This window comes from Perca fluviatilis, chromosome 24, assembly GCF_010015445.1.
Source record: "Perca fluviatilis chromosome 24, GENO_Pfluv_1.0, whole genome shotgun sequence".
NCBI classification, from domain to species: Eukaryota; Metazoa; Chordata; class Actinopteri; order Perciformes; family Percidae; genus Perca; species Perca fluviatilis.
Window position 1 is genome coordinate 16,855,353 of NC_053135.1, and position 20,536 is coordinate 16,875,888.

Genomic DNA, 20,536 nt, shown 5'->3' on the forward strand with positions numbered 1-20,536 from the left:
TGGTGCGCCAAAACTCGCCTCTTTTATGTGAAGCCGCCCTGGGATTGGGAAACCCTGAGTTGACTGAACTAGTTGATAACCAGCGTCGTAGTACAGGTTAGTGCGGGACCGCGGTTGTTAGGTTAGGTGAAGCCGGATTACTGAAAGAAATCCAGGACATGTTGATCTTGCTTCGTAGTACAGGCCTCCGGGGAACACAGCACGATCACATATGGACAAAATAAACATGCTAAATAAACATATGTTTATTTTTTTAAGCAGATTTGAATTTACATTGTAACATTTTAAAACCTCAAGCTCAATTTAGTTAAAAAAAGAAGTCCATAACACATATAATTCTTGAGCGACAGATGCAAAAAATCCACAACAATCTCTGTCCCCACAGGGCAGGTACAGACACAGCCGCCTGCTGCGCGCGCAGGCTGCACGCTTCTCTGTTCACAACGCTGTCTGTTCTGCTTAACGTGAAAAAGTTTAACGTGGTTTAATGTACCTCAACAACGATCACCAAATTGATCATGGCCATATCTTGAAATGAACACTTATGCCTGTCAAAAGAACTTGACAGGCTATGGCGAGGAAAAAGCTTGTACCTAAACAATGATTACCAAATTTCTCTCATATTGCTCCTCATAACCACTGAAAACTGTCAAAAAATCTAACCAGAAACGTGGTGATGATTGATCGTTGTTTAGGTACATTAAACCACGTTAAGCTTTTTCATGTTAGGACTTATAAAGCCCATGAGAACCGTTGGGGAGTCAACCCACAGCCGCTCCGCTGCCCTGCTGAAAATGTGAAGCAGAAACGCTAAATGTCAGATAACGTCCATAATAATTGGACTTTGGGTTCTATTTTTTGACAGTTTTCCGTGGTTATGAGGAGCAATATTAGAGAGAAATTTGGTAATCATTGGTCATTGTTTACCCTACATTAAACCTGACCTGCGCGAAAGAGAAAAGAAACGTATGCGTCATTGTACTCAGCACTTGTGGAAATGTACCTCCGAATGCGTCTCTGTCCCCAGCACATTTCAAACCAAACTGACGCCCGTGGGCACGGCTGTGTTGGAGGACAATAGACAGACGGTGGCAGAATGCCCCGACACTTAAATTCAACTAACATGTAGGCTAACAGTGACCAATCAGTGTTGGACCTCCAGTCTGTTGAGATGCCTCTCCAAACGCAGAAACCGTTAAGACACGTTAAGAAAAAAGATCAGTATTTTGCCGTAATCCAATGACATGAAAACAAGTCATCCACAGCGATCAGTAGATCCACAAACAGAGTCACGGTGTATCCAGCAAGGCCTATACAAGCCTCACATTCACCAGTCAGCTCCAAACAGGTGAACGAGGTGAACTTCGCCGTTTAAACAAAGTGGAATAAAACGTCCAAATCTACACAAAACGCGCATTCAATTAGTAAGCTGACAGCAAATTTATGGCATTTAGGCAACCTTTATTGTAACGTTGGCACGGTAAGATGTCCCGACTAGTGCAACAAATTATTGTTTTTTTGCGTCCTGCATATGTGTCGACAATGGTCTCAGGTGAGAGGCAGAGCCCTGAAAAAATATTATTTTTACTAAAGCAGTATATGAAATCAGATGTATTACCTATCCCCATTTAGTTGTTTTGTGCAATTACCGCCCGTTTCAGCTACCAGGGGCTGCTCCCCTGCCCCCCCCCCGCAAACTCCGCGCATGATTAAAATGCAATTAGGTCGAGCAGACAGTCCGAAACATTATAAGCTCGCCTCGCCGACAACTCGTTTTTTTTTTTTTTACTTCACAAAATTATTATTCAAATACAGATGCACATACACATTTAAAACATTAAATGCATACAGTGCATACATGAAAAAGGGGCGCATGGAATTTACATTAAAGAGATTTTAAGTCATTGTAAATGTTCAGAGTCCAGATGGCTTTCTTATTTGTCAGTCCTATTAAAGTTAAAAAATATAATTCCATGTCATTTTTAAATGAATATTCGGTTTTCTTTCAGACCATTTATATTTATGCATATTTTTTTCAAATAAAATTAAAAGATTCTAAATGAAAACATGGCATTTTATCCAAATCAAAAGCTCGCCTTGGATGTAGCATACAATACTGACTCAAGTGATTCAAGTGACTCGCACAACCCGGATCAGTTTAGTGAGTGACTCAGAATAACCTGAATCCTAAAAAGGAATCGAGTTTGCCAGGTCTAAATGGGACGGAGGTGGTAGCATCTTCCGCGACCTGGAAACACAAACACAACTTCCGCTACACTCCTCTGCCCTCAAGGGCTTCGCTTCAGAACTCGAACCTCCCATGGGATCGCTTTGTTGCTACAAAGCAATCACCTCCCGTTAGCATTCCGCTGACCGCCATTTTGTTTTTACGTCACTTGACAGCGAATAACTTTACATCTGAAGCGTTTAAAGACTCTATTTGTCCATTGTTTATTTCTACAGAAACACCAAACTGTATAAAAGGCTCCATTACCTTGTACCTCACGTTATGATTCCGTAGCAGATGTTTTTGTGAAAATAGGCTAACGATTGTGTCATAACCACGCGACTTACTGTCGCATAGTCGAAAAATTACCGTACTGCCAGGAGAAGCCATAGACAGTATATAAGAAGGGAGAAGCCAAGAAGCCAAGCTCGCAGGCAATCGGGTGGGCGTGGAGGCATGCAGTCAAGTGAGAAGGTGAAGCCCATAGAGAGTTTATGAAAAGCATCGGAACAAAATATTTCAGCTTTATTATATATAATATTTAAGTTTTCAGCAACGTTTTGATGGATTGGAATTACTCATACTTCGATATGTAGCAAATGAATTCATATGAAGTAACATTTATCCACGAACAAGTAGGCTATGATATTTTCATGCGAATATTGTATATGTTGTTAAATAATGAGGGTTAAGAGGTATAGCTACACAGGGGATGGGGAAATTATACAGGCAATGGAGAGAAAAAAACGTCTTAAAGCCAATTGCGGTTAACGTTATTCCTTTATTTATTTACAGATCCGTGTGCTTGAAGATGAATGTGATCCCTTTCATCATGGTCGAAGCCATCTACAAGATGTCCTGTCTAACATAATGTGAAATAAAGAAAAACATTCTGTTCAAGTGTTTTTGACCATGATTTATTATCTTAACTTACATGATTGAACACATATCTCCCAACTCAACTCACAATTATGTGTTGGAATGTTATATGGTGAAATGTTTTACATTACCAAGAAACTGCAGGCTACTCAAACGATTCCAATCAAAAAAGTATATTTTAAATTTGATTATACTGTACTTTTTTTGCACTTGAAACTGCATTGAATTGTCTCTGTACTTGTACTCTGCACAATGACATTGAAGAGAAATATAATCAAATCTAATCTAAAGGTGTCTTGACACCTCCCTTATCAATATTCACTGTGTAGGCCACTGACTTTGAATATATATCATTATAAAGTTCTACCACATAAGTAATAAAACCACATGACATTTCTGTCAAAGCATGTCTACTTGAAGTGTGTCAATAATAAATATTGAATCATTTGGTTAATAATATTGCTTTATTAAAAGTTGAAATAGTAAAACACAAATAAAAACATTATATAAAAAAGTAATAATAATAAATAAATAAAAAATCCCTATCCCTGTTAAGGCTGTATATACAACCCAGAACACAGAGATACCACTCAGGACACAGATAAACAGTTCAAGTATTTATTAGGCATAACTACCCCCAAGTTACCACATAGGAGCATGTAACGATCTAGCGCTGAAGAGGTGAACAGCCCGGGTATAAATACTGCAGGTGTGAATCATGGAATGTGCATCAGCTGGCTAGGGTGATACATCAATGGCACGGAGGGGAGAAAGGGGTGTGTGTGTGGGGGGGAGGGAGGGGAGGGGAGGAAGAGCAGTGACAATTGAACAGTGTTATGTCTACCCAAGTGATGATGTATTAATCTAAAGACAAAATGCACATACACAAGCCCAAAATAATGTAACATTCTTTAACTGTTTCATATTAAAAACATGTTGAGAGGTTTAATCCAGTATCACCCCTACTGGATTAAGACTCTCAAGCGTTCAGCTAAATTATTTTAAAAAATATCATTATCCCTAGTGGATAAATGAACTTCATCCCTAAGAAACAGTTCAGACTTGTCAAATTCAATTTGAGGGTGATGCACGATACCCCCCTGCATTCCCAAGACAAAGGTAGCCATGACACTGTTCACCCATTTACGGGACTTGTCATTTGTCCCCGGATGGCCCGATCTCCACCGACGTCTCTGGGTGATGTCAGACAGCACGATGATCATCTGAGGGAAACGCCGATGGAGGAGATGTTGCAGATCCTGCTTCATCGCTGCGACGAGATCAATGCTCTTCCTGCATCCCAAGTCGTTCCCGCCGCAGTGAATCAGCAGGATATCCGGGGCTGCTCTTCCTCTAAGGGACCGGTTGAAGAAAGGAAGGAGTCCGTGCCATCGAAGTCCACCACCCAGCCAAACCAGTGAACCTTGGCCGCTATGCCAAGATTGGCCCCCATGGTCTCTCTGGCCCTCTCTTCCCCACGACGAATGTAGCTGCTGCCCATGATCCAAATCACTGGACCTGTTAATACCATACAGTAATCACAATCATAAAAGTTTTTATGTGAAAGTGTCAGTACACATATGTTAACACACACAAGTAACTTGTCTCAGGCCATAAACAAAACAGAAAAAGTCTATGCAGATATACAATAAATCACAAATGAATTGCTTATCTGTTCATTGAAATAATAATATGACAATATAGGTATTACACAACGTTTGAGGGCTTTGCATTCTTTGCTACTGCTTACTGTTAAACCTTAATTATAGTGTGAAGTCATGCCATGTATTGATTTGCAGTGTGTCAGTTGGGTTACCTATTTGGACTTGAACTTTAGGCTTCATGGCCATTGTCTCTGCTGCTGTCCCCGAAGTGGAGGATCGGGACGGGTCCTAGAAAAATAAAAAGGCACAGTACAGAGCATGTTAGCTTTGGTATGACTAAATAACAACATTACAACTAACAGGTGACATCTTATCTTAGCACAATCTCATACAGTTCCGAAATATATCCTAGGGTCCTGTTTCTTCAGAGATGGCATTGTTTGCTAATTCAGTAGCTGACAGGGATTATATTTGGACCCAATCTGTTTTCTAGTTATACAATTCAAATCAACTTGTGTAATACTTCCTTTGGGCACCTACAATTGATTTTTAGGCATGGTGTAGGCTAACAGCTTAATGTTAGTATTTAAACCTATGTGGAAAGAAAAATGAAAAGGGCAACCCTCAGTTATAGATGTTATTGGTGACATTATTGTCCATCTATTACCTATCTGTTATTCAACAGGCCAAAGCAGACGCTTTTGTCCAAAGCGATTTACTGATTAACTTTTTTATATGACTGATTCGTCCATTTTCTTTTGCGATGTAGCTAGATAACAGTTGTCGCCATTTTGTGGTTATATTCCGCCAAAATTAACGTTATACAACATGTGCAAGCAAGCATGTTATCTTTACCGATGCCTCAGCTAGCTTAAATGATATATAACTTAATCTGTCGTACTGGCGTTATATTTTAAAATAAATAAATGCTATGCAAAATGACCAAATAATTAATCATAATACTTAACAAAAGTTGCTTGTCTAAAATTAACGTTATACAACATGTGCAAGAAAGCATGTTATCTTTACCAATGCCTCAGCTAGTTTATGCATTAACTTAATCTGGCGTACTGGGGTTATATTTTAAAATAAATAAATACTATGCAAAACAACCAAATAATTAATCATAATACTTAGCAAAAGTTGCTTGTCTAAAATTAACGTTATACAACATGTGCAAGCAATCATATCTTTACCAATGCCTCAGATAGCTTAAATGATGCATTAACTTAATCTGGTGTACTGGCGTTATATTTTAAATTAAATAAATACTATGCAAAATGACCAAATAATTAATCATAATACTTACCAAAAGTTGCTTCTCGGTCATCATCACGGTCTCTGTGAGATTCGTAATGACTGAGATTTCTCTTGGCACAGCTACTAGAAGACTTACAACTTTCAGACACGAAAAGTGCTTCTAATAGCCTTCACTGGTCTCCGTCCAGAGACACGGGGTCTATTGGTCCATTATATACTGTCTATGTCTGCCCTTCTTCTTCTTCTTCTTCTTCTTCTTCTTCTTCTTGTTTTTCTTTTTCTTCTTTAGAGTTTAACGGCAGTTGGCATCCAAGTCGTTGCATTACTGCCTCCTATTGGTAATTACCCATTCCCTAATTATGCATGTCAATACTATACTATAATTTCCTAAATAATCCAGTGCCTTTAAAAAATGCAATTAAATATTGTCTTCCATTCATGGTAAATCCACTTTTAAGAACATCTGAAAACCTGAGTTCCTCCTCTGCCCTTCAGAATAAATCAGCCTTTTAAGAGTCGATTTTGCCCACTGTCCTTTAATAAGATGAGATAAGTGGTTGAATGTAACTTAGTACTACATTTGCTCATGTACTGTACTTTTAAGGTATTATCATACTTTATAATCTAATGAATTGTACTTTTTGACTTGGATTGACTGCACAGCACAGATTCCAGCAGTACTAAATGAGGCCTCTCTGTTCTCTAAAGCCTCTGGTTGACTTTAAATATGAAAAAATGTGAAAGATATGCACTATTCACAATTATCCTCTGATTATTGTGTATAATAAACTTGTAACTTTGAAGTTCAATATTTAAGGATCATAGTTCAAAGAATAAGAATAAAATCTACTGTAGTATAGAAAATGATATATTTTTAAATAGATGGCTTCAGAGGAACTTATCCATCTTTGGTTTTATTTTTCTTTCCTAGATGGAGAATTTATCTAGACGTATCTATCCAGCTTATTACTTGGATATCCATCCCAGAGGCAGTTCTACATTGAATGACGCCCTGGGCGAGACCCCCTCCGAGCGCCCCCTCCCCCCACACACACACGCACAATTCTTTTTTTCTTTAAGGAGCACAATCTCTACCTCCAACATTGCCAAAAGACACAATATAGAATAAATATTCGAAATAGCACAAATCCTTCATCACACAAATGTGAAAATACACTAAAGAGAATGTAATTATTACACTATAGCACTAAGAACAGAAAACCCAAACTACAACTAAAACCTGACCTTGCTGGCCTTCCTTGATGCAAAATCATCAATGATGTCACCGTATGAAATCTGCTCCCCTACTGAGTGATTGATAATGATGACGGCAAGTCCAGTGAGGCATTGCTGGGACATGACGTCAGGTATGACTTGATCAACTTTAGTTTGGAAAAGCTCCTCTCTGCTGGAGCCACAGTGACCGACAGGGACGGACTGGGACCAGAAATCATCCCTGGCATTTTGGCCCAGACCGGCCCACCACATAAGATGATTGATTGATTGATTGATTGATAGATAGATAGATAGATAGATAGATAGATAGATAGATAGATATTTATTGATCCCAAAAAAATGGGAAATACCAGTGTTGCAGCAGCACAATATCAGACACACAGCACACACAGAATATAAATGAAATAATAGGATAGCCTACAATATACATGAAATAATAATGGGATAGAATATAAGAACAAATCATTTAAAATATATACAAGTTGGGAATAAAACTGTACAACTGTTTAACTAGCATTGATAAAGCTGTACCCGTCCTTGTGTTCCCCTGAATATGTATACCAACTCCTAAAACTACTAACGCCATATATATATATATATTTATACGCTATACGTTTACAACGTGTAGCCTGTTCAGCGGCGTAGCCGACAACGGTGAGTTACTTTAAGCCAAGAGAGGGGAGCTGTAAACCGGGAAGAGAGGACCGTGAGTTTGCAGCGTGTTTAGCGATTGTTGCCATAATTCTAAACCAATAAAGTGTGTTCAGAGGACGGCAAGTTAGTGTTATTTTTAGCGGTTCCTACCGTAATTCTAAGCCGAGGAAGTGTGTCTGTCCGTCGGATGGAGAGGAAGAAGAGGTTGTTGTGTTTTTAGCGGTTCCTACTGTAATTCTAAGCCGAAAACGTGTGCCTCTCAGTTCGTTACAGAGTTCCACGAGACCACGGGCTTCTATGACTGTCAAAAGAGCCAGTATTTAACATTAGCTACTCGGCTGTGCTGTGAAGTAATGTCTGGCTACGTGAGACAAGCGTCTAGCAACATTGTTGTGGATGCTGCGGTCTCAGCCTGGCAACCTCTGTCAACTTTAGTCTGGGGAGGAGGGGGCGGGGGAGAGGACTCTTGAATTACTTGTACTTTGGTAAGTATTTTAAACACTAGCTGTCAGTACTACATATTGCACCTTTTATATCCTAATATTACATATAACTTTTGGGCTCTGGGAAATCAGGAATTTAGTTTGTTGTCCTTGTTGAAAATAAACAGGTCAACATGTAAATGGTGGTGACAACACAGCGTTGAAGTAATCAACTGATAATCAGGCACTGCTGGGATTTGAACCCAGGATCTCCTGTTTACAAGACAGGCGCTTTAACCACTAAGCTACAGCGCCTCTTTCACTAGGATCACACCCCGACTAACAAACACCAGCACCCTGTGACATCACTGTTGGGTGTGGTTTAAGGTGCATGTGATGCAGACTGAGGTCAGAGGTGAAATAAACTTGAACTTTAACGGCCAAGGCATTTAAGGGGCCGACTGCCTGATATGAGCTTCTTCCAGGCTATTCCTTACAGAGTGGAGGAGAGGTCATAATCAATTTACTATTTTTTATCAAAACAGCATAATTAGGCCAAATGAACAGAAATGGCTGATGAATAAACTAAGGTGTGTATTGTAGCTTAAACTTGCATTGCTCTGCATTTCATGAGTTTTTATGTACCTTCTTAAGTCTGTGTTAATGTAGTGTTTCTGTGTAAATGTAATATGCCAGGGAAAACCTTTTTCATTTGCTACCAGGGTACCATAATGGGTAGCATGGGGATTGGGTACACATGCTGATGGGATGCTAACAGAGGTAATCTCTGCAATAACAAGGTGCTGCTGGGATTTGAACCCAGGATCTCCTGTTTACTAGACAGGCACTTTAACCAACTAAGCCACAGCACCTCCTTGAGGATTTCTGTAATGTTAAATCTTAATTTCTCTTTTACCTTATATAAGCCGTATAATATACAGTCTACTGACTGATTGATAAATTTTTCCAGGGGCGCAACTACCCAGTGTCAGAGGGGTAGCAACAATTTTGGTGGGCTTTAAATAATAAAGGTTTATTTTAAAGTATATCAGCAACTGTAGGCCTACCATAATTATAAATAATTATATGGTATATACATTAACGGTTGCCCTTGGCACCTCCTGGTTGCCACGGGGGCAACCAGGGGTGATGATTAGGTTGCCATTATTGTAGCCCACTTTTTTCTTGTACTGTATTTTCATTACAATAAATAAATCATCATTGATGGCATTCGACCATATGGGTTGTGGATGTTTAAATTTGCGTTCTGATTTGTTTACTACATCCCCGCTGTCAGACAGAGGCTAATTGTTATATTTTCCATCTCCATTTGCACTATTTCTTTCCCCAAAAAGGACACAGTGTTCAACAGAACTTCAAGCCATAATGGACATTTAGTTTTGGGTGGTCTAACTCATTCACTCCTTGCCTGTGTTCTTCCCCACTAAGACATATTGTCAAACAAACATTATGTAATATATTTTCCATATTAGTTGTTCCATGTTAATTAATATTAAGAAATGAATCTGTTGGTATCAAGTGGCTCCCCCTACACTTCCACCTCATGTTAGACCTACCTGTTGCCTTCCCCTGTCTTTCCTGATCCACCATCCTCCCACCTGAATGAAATGAACTCACTGTTAAATATAGCAGCCTCAATTCAATTCTTATCAGCGTAGTGATGGCATCAGATAAGACAACTAGTATGCAGTAAGGTTGTGCTGCTGTTGAAATTACATTCACATTTTGGATTTAAAAAAGTACAAATATGGAGAGCCACTTAGCACGGGCCTTTAAAGAGAGAGAGATGTGACCCTGTAATTACAGCTTCCATGTCACCCAACGGATGTGACTATAGCCTGTATATGTCTGACAGCTAATGGTAAAACTAAATATATGATTCCATAGTACCAGAGTTATTGCACTAGTCACGTTTTCAGCTCAGCAGCCTGGGCTTTGCATATTCTAAGCTAGCCGTGAACCCCCATTTGGCTGCTACATTCCCAGTGACAGACGTCCCACTTTAAATCCTACCTGTTGCCTTTCACCATCCACTTATTTAACTGCTGTTGCATCCATTGACACGCTATCTCCGTTTCCATCTTTCGTTTTCTATTTTTAGCCCCCGACAGCTTCTTTGCTTTATCCATCTTTTTCCATAGACGACAACTCACTACTGTATCTGCTCGCTCAGCGCTCACGGCGCTGGGGCTAGCCCGGGTCTTGGTGTAGCCATAGTAGGGAGCGCCCCCCCTCCACCCCCACTCCCTCTTATACAGTATGTGAAACTTCTATGATGGAGATAGGACGCCTACTCTAGCCTGTTAGTCCTTTACAATGTTATGTAACATTGAGGATATGCAGAAATTATTTAGAAACGCACAAAAGCGGCTAGATATAAAATATGATTTTTAAATCTTTTTTTTTCTTTTTTACCATCGCTTTGGTGCCCCCATGGTGCTGCGCCCCTATATGCCGCATATAGTGCATACCCACTTTTTGAGCCACTGCATTTTTCCATTTACTATAGCCTAACTGATATTTTGCTGAAGTTTGCACTGTTCAAGTCCCCAAGAACAATGAGCAGGGAGTCTGGATGTTAGAATGTGACAACTGTTATGGTTTCAGTATTTTGCTTTGTCTTTTGTTCCATATCTGTTGCCTGTTTAGATAATTCTGGTCTGGTGACTTGTCCAGTTTACTTCCTGTGTTTTCTTGCCTTTGTTGATTGTCCTGCCCCGCCCTGATGTGTTTCACCTGTTGTCTCACCTGTCCCTCATTTGTTCGTTACCTCATGTATTTAGCCTCTGTGTTCCCTTTGTCTCCTGTCAGATCATTTTGTATCCGTTTGAGTTTTTTATCCCGTTTGTTCCTGCCCGTGTGTTGCCGTCAGTCTGTGTCAGTTTGCGCTGCCTGTGTTCGACCCGTCAGTTTGTGCATTACCTTGTAAGTTTTCCCGTCTTCGTACTGCCACCTTTTGTTGTATTAAATTCCTGAGTTCAAACCATCTCCTGCCTGCCTGCCTGCCTCTACTTGCGTTTGGGTCCTCTACCTTCCACTCACCACAACAGAATGATCTGACCAACATGGACCCAGCAGTAGTGGAATTTAAACCGTTTTTTCACCCTTTGGACTATGATGGGGAGAAGTTGCTGGGGATGTTTCGTGGTCTGCATCAAAGGAACCCCAGTTTGGCCAGACACATAATGGAGGTTCGCTGGCAGGCGACTGCCAGGGAGTTTGGCCTCCCCTACGTCATTCCTGTCCCTCCACCAGTGACGTGCAACCCTTCTGTTCCCGAGCTGACGTGCAACCCTTCTGTTCCCGAGCTGACGTGCAACCCTTCTGTTCCCGGGCTGGCGTGCGGCTCTCCTGACCCTGGGCTGACGTGCAGCTCTCCTGACCCTGGACTATCTAGCAACCTCCCTGAGTCCAGGCTAGCTAGCAGCCCCCCTGAATGCCAGGTAGCTAGCAACCTCTCTGAGCCCCGGCTAGCTAGCACCCTCTCTGCACCCCAGCTAGATAGCAACCTCCCTAAGTCCCAGCTAGCTAGCAGCCCCCCTGACCCCAGGCTAGCTAGCAACCTCCCTGAGTCCCGGCTAGCTAGCAGCTCCTCTCAATCCAGGCTAGCTAGCAACCTCCCTTGAATCCAGGCTAGCTAGCAACCTCCCAGATCCCAGGCTAGCTAGCTGCCTCTCAGATTCCCCGGTAGCTAGCAACCTCCCTGAGTCCCGGCTGGCTAGTGGCTTCTCTGAGCCCCGGCTAGCTAGCAACCTTCCAAATCCCCGGCTGGCTAGCGGCCTCCCTCATCCCCGGCTGGCTAGCACTCTCCCTCATCCCCGGCTGGCTAGCACCCTCCCAGATCCCAGGCTAGCTAGCAGCCTCCATGATCCCCGGCCAACTAGCAGCCTTCTAGTGTCCCCGAGCTCTCTAGTGTCCTTAGTGTTCCTAGTGTCCCTAGTGTCCCTGAGCTCCTTAGTGTCCCTAGTGTCCCAGAGCTCCCTAGTGTCTCTAGTGTCCCCAAGCTCTCTAGTGCCCCTAGTGTCCCTAGTGTTCCCGAGCTCTCTAGTGTCCCTAGTGTCCTCAAGCTCTCTAGTGTCCCCGAGCTCTCTGGTGTCCCTAGTGTCCCCAAGCTCTCTAGTGTCCCTAGTGTCCCCGAGCTCTCTAGTGTCCCCGAGCTCCCTAGTGTCCCTGAGCTCTCTAGTGTCCCTAGTGTCCCCGAGCTCTCTAGTGTACCTAGCGTCCCCAAGCTCTCTAGTGTTCCTAGTGTCTCCGAGCCCTCTTGTGTCCCTAGTGTCCCTTTGCTTTTTAGTGTCCCCGGGCTCTCCGGTGTCCCCGGCTGCCCGGCGTCCCTGAGCCTTCTAGAGTTGCTGAGTTTCCTAGAGTCCCTGAGTTTCCTAGAGTTCCTAGGTTGTCCAGCGCCCCAGGTCCCAAGCTGGCTAGCAGCCCTCCTTATCCCCGGCCAGCTAGCAACCCTCCTTATCCCCGACTGGCTAGCAGCTCTCCTAATCCCCGGCTGGCTAGCAGCTCTCCCTATCCCCGGCTGGCTAGCAGCCCTCCAGTTCCCTGGCTGGCTAGCAGCCCTCCAGTACCCCGGCTGCCTAGCGGCCTCCCTCATCCCCGGCTGGCTAGCACCCTCCCAGATCCCAGGCTAGCTAGCAGCCTCCATGATCCCCGGCCAACTAGCAGCCTTCCTAGTGTCCCCGAGCTCTCTAGTGTCCTTAGTGTTCCTAGTGTTCCTAGTGTCCCTAGTGTCCCTGAGCTCCTTAGTGTCCCTAGTGTCCCAGAGCTCCCTAGTGTCTCTAGTGTCCCCAAGCTCTCTAGTGCCCCTAGTGTCCTTAGTGTTCCCGAGCTCTCTAGTGTCCCTAGTGTCCTCGAGCTCTCTAGTGTCCCCGAGCTCTCTGGTGTCGCTAGTGTCCCCGAGCTCTCTAGTGTCCCTAGTGTCCCCGAGCTCTCTAGTGTCCCCGAGCTCTCTAGTGTCCCTAGTGTCCCCGAGCTCCCTAGTGTTCCTAGTGTTCCCGAGCTCTCTAGTGTCCCCGGGCTCTCCGGTGTCCCCGGCTGCCCGGCTGCCCGGCGTCCCTGAGCCTTCTAGAGTCGCTGAGTTTCCTAGAGTCCCTGAGTTTCCTAGAGTTCCTAGGTTGTCCAGCGCCCCAGGTCCCCAGCTGGCTAGCAACCCTCCCTATCCCCGGCTGGCTAGCAGCCCTCCAGTTCCCCGGCTGGCTAGCAGCTCTCCTGATCCCCGGCTGGCGTCCAGCCCCCCTGAACCCCGGCTGGCGTCCAGCCCCCCTGAACTGGTTATGACCATTTCCCCTGAGACTTTGCCGGCCTCCAGCGCCCCTGAGACTGCCCCTGAGGCTATGCCAGTAGGGTTCGCCTGAAGGCTTCTGCCTTCGTCGCCGGCAGCCTGAAGGCATCTGCCTTCGCTCGGCCCCCTTTTGCCGAGGCCTCTCTCTGTTCCCTGTCCCTAGTGGCCTCTCTATTCCCTGCCCCTAGTGGCACTCTGTTTCCCCCAGGCCTCTACGGCCCTCTGTTTTCCCCAGGCCTCTCCGGGCCCTCTATGGTTCCCTGTGCCCCCTGGGCTCTCTGTGTTCCCTGTGCCCCCAGGGCTCTCTGTTCCCTGTGCCCCAGTGACTTTTTTTCCCCCATGGACATTTGGCCTTCCCTGGCCTTTCTCTCGCCCTCCCTGGGTTATTTTCTGTTTTTTTTAGGGGTTTTTGGGTCTTCTGGTATCCGCCCCTTGGGGAGGGGGTACTGTTATGGTTTCAGTATTTTGCTTTGTCTTTTGTTCCGTTTGTATGTTTTGTACATTATAGTGCCACCTAGTTGTCCATGTGTGCAATTTTTGGTAGGTAAGGTCCATGAACCATTGTACATCTACACTGTAAATTTTAATTAAATTTAAATTTATTAAAAGTTGGTCACATTAGTGTAAGTGGTGAATCCAAACCTGGGTCCCATAGGCCACGCCCACTTTTACGAATCAGTACCCCACTGTAGGCGTGGCCTCAGGAGTGGGCCGCGATGGCACACTCAAAATTTCGTAAAAATCGGATGAGCCGTTCATGAGATATAAACTTTTTGTACTTGTAGTGGCCAATTTTTGTAAAATTGGTTGGGGAGCCTTAGAGGGTCATGACAAACAAGAATTTAAAGATTCGCAATGATACCATTTACTTTGGCAATGTCTCGTACATGGCAACGTTTGTGTCTTCGTAGCTAGCTACACAAATTTGTTTGGGCGTAATTTATGCAATTTTATGCAAAGAAAAAGCAAGTTTACGATAAATCGTGATTTTTCACTAGGGTTGGGTACCGAAACCCAGTTCCACTATGGAACCGGTTCCTACACAAACGGTAGTATTCGGACCGGATTAGAACGCAAATTTCGGTTCCGACTGAAATATTCTTCCTCTGTCGCTCCGGACAGCGGTTGTGCAGAAGTCAGGTTGATACACAGCCGACAGCGCTATTGGACAACTGTTAGAATTCATATTATGGCAAGAACCAATCAGCTAAGTAAAGACAAACAAGTGGCCATCATTACTTTAACAAATGAAGGTCAGTCAGTCCGGAAAATTGCGAAAACTTTGAATGTGTCAAAGTGAATGGATTCTACATGCCTGGTTCCCACCGTGAAGCATGGAGGAGGAGGTGCTTTGCTGGTGACACTGTTGGGGATTTATTCAAAATTGAAGGCATACTGCAACCAGCATGGCTACCACAGCATCCTGCAGCGACATTCCATCCCATCCGGTTTGCGTTTAGTTGGACCATCATTTATTTTTCAACAGGACAATGACCCCAAACACACCTCCAGGCTGTGTAAGGGCTATTTGACCAAGAAGGAGAGTGATGGAGTGCTGCGCCAGATGACCTGGCCTCCACAGTCACCGGACCTGAACCCAATCGAGATGGTTTGGGGTGAGCTGGACCGCAGAGTGAAGGCAAAAGGGCCAACAAGTGCTAAGCATTACTGGGAACTCCTTCAAGACTGTTGGAAAATCATTTCAGGTGAATACCTCTTGAAGCTCATCAAGAGAATGCCATGAGTGTGCAAAGCAGTAATCGGAGCAAAGGGTGGCTACTTTGAAGAGACTAGAATATAAGACGTTTTCAGTTATTTCACACTTTTTTGTTAAGTACATTATTCCACATGTGTTTGTTCATAGTTGTGATGCCTTCAGTGAGAATCTACAACGTAAATAGTCATGAAAATAAAGGAAACGCATTGAATGAGGTGTGTCCAAACTTTTGGCCTGTACTGTATATGTATATATTTAAGTACTTTAAAACGTTAATATATTGTTCAACCTAAATAATTAAAATTTTTAAAAAAACTCCATTAAAAAAGCCTTTCTTTTATGTCATTTTTCAGTTTTTCAAGAATCTGTTTAGGAATCGGTTAGGAATCGGAATCGTTTTAAAAGTACCGGTTTGGCATCGGAATCGTAAAAATCCAAACAGTACCCAACCCTATTTTTCACGCAAAAAAGTCTAGGCGGAAATGGGCGTGGCCTATATCACGTGATTCAGTTGGATCCAGGGAACGCGTAGATGTATGGTTTTTGAATGTCGGGTGTACGGTGTGGGAGTTATAAGGCCAAATGCGTTTTTTCTGCTATAGCGCCACCTAGTGGTGTAAGTGGCTGAATTTTTTTCTGTCCTGAAAACGGCACCTCCCCCCCCACCATGTACGGTTTAGGCTATAGAACGGGGTAGCTTCGCTATCGCCGGTTCTTCCAGACTCAGGCTTGGACCCCTAATAACAAAAATAGACAGTTCAAATCGATAGACTTTATAATCTCTAGCCCAAAAAAAACCCCAGACATTTTATTAAGTTGGCTGTAAAAGTTTTAAACTCGGTCGAGAGTTTTTTGAATGACAGATGTGGACACATGTAACATCATGGTACAAAAAAAGCCTGTTCATTAGGATGCTAACACTTTTAACAAAATCTAACTTTGGATTGGCCTAATTTGATTAAACAGGCATTAACGAGGAGACATGCTGTGCGTACAGTGTTGAGATTCATAGTAAAATGTTACTTTCTGTATGGATCATACTGTGGTTTTAAACTTAAATTGGTAATATCCTAATATTACATATAACTTTTGGGCTCTGTGAAATCAGGAATTTTGTTTGTTGTCCTTGTCGAAAATAAACTGGTCAATGTATGTAAATGCCTGTGACAACACTGTGTTGAGGTAATCAACTGATAATCAGGCACTGCTGGGATTTGAACCCAGGATCTCCTGTTTACGAGACAGGCGCTTTAACCTCTAAGCTACAGCGCCTCTTATGCTACAAACACACCCAGAAAAATAAACAGCAGGACCCTGTGACATCACTGTTGGCTGTGGTTTAAGGTGCATGGAATGCAGACTGAGGTCAGAGGTGAAATAAACTTGAACTTTAACGGCCAAGGCATTTAAAGGTGCTGACACACCAAGCCGATTTTCGGCCGTTAGACAGTCTGGCGAGGTCAGTGACTCGAATCTGTTCGGTGTGTCCCGTTCCGTCGTCAGTCTTGGGGGCTGTCGGCGTTCATTTTGGCCGACCTGAAATGTTCAGTCGGCGGCAGGGCAGTCGGGACTCACCCGGAAATGACGAGAGGGGTGAGGTGACTAGAGCCTCTCAAAATCTGACGAAAATCTTTTAAACTGACCTTTGTTGAGCTGAAATGAAGACAGATTCAGCAACTGCACGGCCTATTTCTCGCTTAAAATGTTTTCAGAAACATGTTTCAGTGAACTATTTTAGTACAATATGAGATCGTATTCTGAACGGCCGCCATGACAGTCTGGCTTTGAATTTCTGGAGAAAACAAACCCATGTGACGCGTTCGTCCAATCGGCTGCCGGTTTTCATTTCTTGGGCAACATTACAGATTAGCGCCGCCTGCTGTTATAGAGATGTATTACGTCTCGTCTCCTCTCGTCTTTTTGGTCTGTTCTGTGGCACTTTTTTGGACCTCGGGGTCGCGACTGATCATCTCGACTGGCTTTTCTGCCGAGGGTCGGCCGTCTGATTGGTGTGTCAGCTCCCTAAGGGGGCGACTGCCTGATATGAGCTTCTTCCAGGCTCTTCCTTACACAGTGGAGGAGAGGTAATAATGAATTTACTAGTTTTTATCAAAACAGCATAATTAGGCCAAATGAACAGAAATGGCTGATGAATAAAGTAGGTGTATATTGTAGCTTAAACTTGCATTGCTCTGCATTTCATGTGTTTTTATGCACCATCTTAAGTCTGTGTTAATGTAGTGTTTCTGTTTAAATGTAATATGCCAGGGAAAACAGTCTGCCTTTTCAATCCTTTTTTACCTTTTTCATTTGCTACCAGGGTAGCATGGTGATTGGGTCCACATGCTAATGGGATGCTAACAGAGGTAATCTCTGCAACAACAAGGTGCTGCTGGGATTTGAACCCAGGATCTCCTGTTTACTAGACAGGCACTTTAACCAACTAAGCCACAGCACCTCCTTGAGGACTTCTGTAATGTTAAGTCTTAATTTCTCTTTTACCTTATATAAGCCGTATAATATACAGTCTACTGACAGATTGATACATTTTTCCATTTACTATAACTGATATTTTGCTGAGGTTTGCACTGTTAAAGTCCCCAAGAACAATGAGCAGGGAGTCTGGATGTTAGAATGTGACATCACTGAGTGATGAGATGAAGAAGCAACTTTAACCTGGAGGAACTGCAACGGAAGAGCAATAATTCATATTTCTCTGCAACCTTGATGAGAGTAATATTGAACTAGAAAATTCCGGAAGAAATTTTTACAGTGTGCCTACTACTTGGTGCACATCCGAATAACAGATACATATGTCACACTGTCACAGAGAGAGAGAAGACAGAGAGAGAGAGAGAGAGAGAGAGAGAGAGAGAGAGAGAATACGAATACGAATAGGAGTCTGATGAATTTAGAATGCTTAAAGTACTGATTATGTACATGGAGTCTGGTGGGTTTAGGGTGCTTAAATTACTGATTATTTACATGGAGTCTGGTTGATTTAGGATGCTCAAAGTACTGATTATTTACATGGAGTCTGGTGTGTTTAGCGACACAAGCCTCAGCAATTCAATATATATATAATTTGCTTACATTTTAAATACATACAGTGTTGTTTTAATGGTGAAGTGTTAATTGTCTATAGCTATACCTTTTTAAAACCTATTTAAGACCTTTCTGTTTACCAGAAACAGCTATGAAGTAGCTAGCGCTAAACACACCAGACTCCATTTAAAAAATAGTACTTTTAGCGAGCATAGAGACAACATATATTTTCACATGTAAATCGGTAAACTATGTTTTTATTTCAACCAACACTAGAGTTTTGATGGTGGGAAAAGTGTAGAGAAGCCCAAAAACGGCTTTTCATAGCTTTATTTGGTTTCTGTCGATTTTGAATGAAGTGTGTTTTACGATGCTTAAAGTACTGATTATTTACATGGAGTCTGGTGGGTTCAGCGACGTGAGCCTGTTTTAACATTGAATCATTACAGTTTTTCTCAATTGTTTACACACAATTACTGGGACACAATGACCACAACATGTAACTCATGCACCAACCCCCTTAACCAATTCTGCTGAACTACAAGCACAATTCCTGCTTTACACTCAAATTTCAGTTCTAAAACACACTTTTTTCAAAACACTACACACAATTTCTCTGCATTTGGCACAATTTTCATGCAGAAAATCTCTTGTTTTCACAAGAAACACACTGACATTCAAATATGAACACTGACTCATCACATGGGCAAACACCCATCACACAGTTTTACAATTAGCAATCAGAGCTTTAGCATAAAAGGGCAACAGGTGAGCTCTTCTGTTTTGGAGCAATGGATGCCAACATTGGAAACAGAGGCAGAGCCAGAGGAGTGAGAGTAAGAGGAGGGGGAGGACGGGGAGGACGAGGACGAGGACGGGGAAGGCCAAGGACCGTAATCTCTGATGAGATCCGAGCCACTTTGGTTGATCATTTGGTCAACTATGGTCTGACAATGAGGGAAGCTGGGCAAAGAGTACAGCCAAATTTGAGCAGGTACACTGTAGCATCCATCATCCGGACTTTCCAAAATGAGAATAGGTAAGAAATACTCTCACTAGAAAATTGCAATACTACATATCAATACAGTACTCAGTGAGTACAGTAGTACAGTATTGCCGGTGGACTGTTCTGTAGGACTGTAAAAATAAAGTATGTTTCAAGTATTTGGGAAATGTATTCCTACTTTGTATTTACAGTATTTTACTATTTGTTTGGCAGAACTGAAAGATTACCAACACAAGGTGGTCGGGAACATCTTCTGTCTCCTGAACAGGAAACTGAAATAATCAACATGATCCTAGAAATAACGCCCATAACATTACGGCAAATACAAAGAAAAATCCTAGAAAACAATGAGATGTTTCAAAATATTGATAGGGTAAGCTTATCAACACTGGACCGTGTCTTGCGCAGAAATAATCTGAGGATGAAGCAGGTCTACAGGGTGCCATTTGAACGCAATTCAGAAAGAGTCAAAGAATTGCGACATAACTATGTGCAAGTGAGTCCTATACAATCCCACAATTGATGCATACTCTCAACACTGTATAAATTATACATATTTCAGTATTTTAATCATAATGATTGTGCTCCACAATAGTGACCACTCCATGTCTATTTCTGATATTGTCATGTGTGTTACAGAGAGTCCTTGAGCTAGAGGTGGCTGCAGTGGAGCACCAGTTCATCTTCATTGATGAGATTGGATTCAACCTCACAAAAAGATGAAAGAGGGGAAGGAATATCATCGGCCAGCGTGCCATTGTTGAAGTCCCTGGCCAGCGCGGAGGGAACATCACAATGTGTGCAGCAACTACCCACCAAGGCATCATCCATCACCATGCTACCCTTGGCCCCTACAACACTGCCCATCTGATCACATTCCTGGACACCCTACACCACACACTCATTCCACCAGATCAGGTAGATGGCCCAGAGCAGCTCAGGTATGTTGTCATTTGGGACAATGTAAGTTTCCACAGGGCTGCTCTGGTTCATAACTGGTTCACTGCCCACCCACGCTTTTTAGTCCTTTATCTCCTTCCATATTCTCCATTCCTCAATCCTATTGAGGATTTTTTTTCTGCCTGGAGATCGAAAGTATATGACAGAAATCCACAAACGCGTATACCTCTTCTCCAAGCTATGGAAGACGCATGTGGAGATATAGCAGCTGATGCTTTTCA

General features: G+C 43.0%; 4 non-coding genes across 4 annotated transcripts; all 4 read right to left on the reverse strand.

Moving 5' to 3' along the window:
- Positions 1–8,524: 8,524 nt before the first annotated feature.
- trnat-ugu lies at positions 8,525–8,597 on the reverse strand. Its single transcript has one exon. It is a non-coding gene; the product is annotated as a tRNA-Thr (tRNA).
- A 483-nt stretch (positions 8,598–9,080) lies between these two features.
- Positions 9,081–9,154, reverse strand: trnat-agu. The gene has a single exon. It is a non-coding gene; the product is annotated as a tRNA-Thr (tRNA).
- A 7,349-nt stretch (positions 9,155–16,503) lies between these two features.
- On the reverse strand, positions 16,504–16,576 carry trnat-cgu. Its single transcript has one exon. It is a non-coding gene; the product is annotated as a tRNA-Thr (tRNA).
- A 1,112-nt stretch (positions 16,577–17,688) lies between these two features.
- On the reverse strand, positions 17,689–17,762 carry trnat-agu. The gene has a single exon. It is a non-coding gene; the product is annotated as a tRNA-Thr (tRNA).
- Positions 17,763–20,536: the final 2,774 nt, after the last annotated feature.